This window comes from Carica papaya, chromosome 9 (genome assembly GCF_054855325.1).
Source record: "Carica papaya isolate Zhongbai chromosome 9, ASM5485532v1, whole genome shotgun sequence".
NCBI classification, from domain to species: domain Eukaryota; kingdom Viridiplantae; phylum Streptophyta; class Magnoliopsida; order Brassicales; family Caricaceae; genus Carica; species Carica papaya.
In genome coordinates, this window is record NC_142317.1 from 15,737,565 (window position 1) to 15,741,358 (window position 3,794).

At 33.4% G+C, this 3,794-nt stretch overlaps 1 long non-coding RNA gene across 1 annotated transcript; it reads right to left on the reverse strand.

Annotated features, from left to right (window-relative positions):
* Nucleotides 1–286: 286 nt before the first annotated feature.
* LOC148240121 (uncharacterized) lies at nucleotides 287–2,482 on the reverse strand. Its single transcript, XR_015816569.1, has 2 exons — nucleotides 2,163–2,482; nucleotides 287–2,075 (listed from the first exon to the last, which is right to left on the reverse strand). It is a non-coding gene; the product is annotated as an uncharacterized LOC148240121 (long non-coding RNA).
* Nucleotides 2,483–3,794: the final 1,312 nt, after the last annotated feature.

Consider the following 3,794-nt stretch of genomic DNA (forward strand, 5'->3'; position numbering starts at 1 on the left):
GATTTCCAAAATTTATTCCAAAATTTAATTTTTCTCGATACCCCGTCCGGTGTGAGGCAACGTTCATGATAGGGTTCCCTACGTACCCGATCCGTCCACCATCTCCCAGAATATTGTTGTTTCATCCATTTACTTAATCACGCAATTTTCTGTTTACATTTAATCTCCAGTTTTTCAATTCAACCGTGATCACATAAAGCAAACAATACATGCATTCAAAACTATAAAATCGATCAATAAGATATGATATGCATTCAACCTGTAAAATAAATTAACAGAATCAACAGAGAATAATTTACAGTTTTGGCTCCATTAGTAACCCGTAATTAGTTATGGATATTTTTTAAATTACACAAAATATCATATTATTGTTAATTAAACTTCAATTCCATAACAGAGAACAAGATGAAGGATTCTTACTCAATTTGATGCCTGAAATGCTAAACTTATTGGCTGTGCCTACTGGTGGTCCATCGGGTTCCCTGAATTTTCCTTCGGGGATTAAAACGCACTTTAAGTACCTAAAAATATTCTAAAAAAACTCAAAATCAATGTTAGGACCACCTTTCGGTCAATTTTAAAATTCCGACACGGCGGCTCTGCCATTCTCCAGCAACGGTGCCACCGCCCACGGCGGCTGTTTGCCTCAGATCGATTGTTTTATGCATTTTCAGTCAAATTTGGTCGATTTTGTATCAATCCTTGTGAGAAAAAACATTAAGAGTCCCTGGTTGGCAAAAAAAATCGAAAAACTAAAACTCACTGGCGGCGGGATTCTTTGGTGCAGCGGCTCCGCCGACTCACATTCGCGGTTGGGTATTTTGCTACGGTCAACCTGTAGAGAAAGGAACGGTGATTACAATTGGGAAAAAATTATACGAAACGGGAATCAGGAGGGCCTCATCGGAGGCGATTTTTGCAATTTCTCACGTCGGTGCCGTCGGACTTTGCCGCAGTTTTCGGTCAATCCACTAGTCCTTTTGCTCTGATTTGGTCATGAGGGTGTTTAAAATTGAATTTTGAGCAAAGGGGGAAATTTTTACCTCTTTTGGCGGTTGGAAGTGGCTCCGACGAGGTGACGGGTGGCAACGAGTTCTTTCTCGACAGCTGGGTCTTCTTCTCCAGTGGGGGGTTTTGATGGCTAGGGTTAGGATTTAGTGTGAAGAGGGTTATTTATATCCGTCCTCTTTTAATCTGTTCAGTCTATCGTATTTGATTTGGATCGTCTGATCGCAATTAAACAGGAAATGAATTTAGACCATTCATTGCGATCTGATCTGGATTGTCCGATCGCGTTTAAATCTAACTGTTCGATCTCGTCTGGGGAGTGAACGCATCCGGGTCATCCGTGCGCGCAGGAGCGAATATGAGCTGTCCGATCACGGGCACGCGAATTGCCAGTGTGGCCTCCCGTGTGATACCACGTCAGCGTCCCTTGCAGCGTGGCGCGCTCCAGTTCGTCGAGGCTGCTGACTGTGTGTCCTACGTGACACAACTTTTTTAAATTATATTTTGACCCCCAGTTTCTTATTTTTCTTTCAAAAATACCCACATAACTCAAATTTTTACCCATTTTTCCCAAAATTATTTTTAATTTCATCATCCACCTATTTTTCTTCATTTTTACATTAAATTAAAATTAAAAAATTAAAAAATTATATTTATAAATTAATTTTAAATACATTAAAATTAATTGGATATTACAGTTAAACAATTTATTATAGTATTTTAAAGTTAAATCTTAGATAAACGAATTTCAAAATAACCGTAATTAGTATCCCTACCTTAATCGGAATAGAAAACGGTTGGGCTTCACGGTGGGGATGGGCTTCCCTTCGACCAAAGGTTTACCCTTTTGGATTTGGATTTTCTTTCCTAGATATATATATTCACTAAGATATACTTATATATAATATACAAATTTGAATTATTATAAGATATCGTTAGAATTAAGAATATAACAATAACAGGTACAAATATTAAGTTGAGGTATCCATTTGATGACAAACTTACCCTCCATTTTTGTGCCTTTAGTGGGCCTAATATTTCCGGTAATTCGAATGGCGTTTTTATCTCTTCATGTTTAAAACAATATGTGCATAAAAGTTAATGAAATCTAAACTAGAAGGAAAAAGAAGAGAAACGGGAAGAAATAGGCTTACCTTTATCAGTTTTCTTTTTCCGGTGTGGCGACTCTGCATACCTCTACCACCTTTTTCATATTTCTAGTGACATTCTCTCTTCTCTTTTTTTTTTTTTTGTTTAGCTTGATTGAAAGAGGGGGAAATGTGTTGTTTGGGTGTTTATATAACAGGGAAGGAATAAGGATGGTGAGATGGATTAATTTAGATGACACAGCAGCCTCGGAGGGAGAGGGAATCTCCCCATCTATGTGCATAGTGGCCATGTGGCCACCCTTATCCTCTTTCCTATTTTTTTCCCATGCTTCACTCTCACATGCACCCCCTTTTATTTGATTGGTCCTTCCCTTTATTGTGAAATTTTAATCCTAATTTATTTTTTTTTCTTTTTGTTTTTATGTTTATTTTACAATATTTAATTTAATTAATTTATGAAATTTAATATTTTTAATTAATTTTTATGTTAATTAATTTTCTAACTTTCTTTATAATTTAATTTTATTATTTTATAAATATTACCATTCCCTAATTATTTTTAATTTAATTTATTTTACTAGTTAAGAGTTTTAATATATATATATATATATATATATATATATTAAAGCCCTTTTCCTAATTTATTTTAAATTTCTAAATAAAGTTCTAATCTCCAAATAATTTTATTTTTAAATTTAATTTATTTTATGAATTTTTCTAATTTTCTCCCGAATTTCGTAAATAAATTTTAGAGTTCAATTTTTGGGCTATTACATAAATCATATTTGGGAGTACACATGGCAGACAATAAATATTTCTTATAAGTTAGATATGAATATATGTGCAGTTCAGAATCGGTAAGGAATGATTATGAACTCTATCTTATGGTTCATATGATTATAACTATAGTTGTAATTATGACTTAAAGAAGCGTAACTATGAGTAGGTCTATGTCGATAGTAAAAATTATCATTTCCTTACATGATTGTGACTGAATGATATTATATGAAAAAATAATGAATTTTATGTCCATTTGTATTGGTCGTATTTGGTGAATGATGAAAATTTATTGCAATATAAATATGTACATGGGGAATGTTGGAAAATAAGAACAAACCAGCAAAATAAGTAAAAATAGCAAAGGAGATTTTTTGGAATATTGAATGAATTTTTCTGCATATATATCAGCAAAGTCTATTTATAGACTTATAAAGAAAATGTTATGCTAGAAATCAATCCATAACTTCTACCACTATGGCCACCACACAACTAAGAGTTACATGCTTAACAAATAAGAAAAAAGTTACTACAATTTACCCAACTAAGTAAAATATACTTAATTGTAATTTTGAATCATTCTTTAATATTCTCCTCTTGATTCAAAATTACATACACCAAGCTTAGATCTAAAATAAATGTATTTCTCATCGGAAAGTGTCTTGGTAAATATATCAGCAACTTGCTCATTTGTGCTGCAAAATTTTTGAGTGATTGCCCCATTTGTGACCAAATCATGGATGAAGTGATGATGCAAATCTATGTGTTTTGTTCTTCTACGGAAAGCTGGGTTTTTTGCCATTATGATAGTAGTACTATTGTCACATAAAATTTATGTTGCACTATTCTGTTCTTTATCAAAATCTGCAAGTAATCTCCTTAACTAAATCACTTGACGTA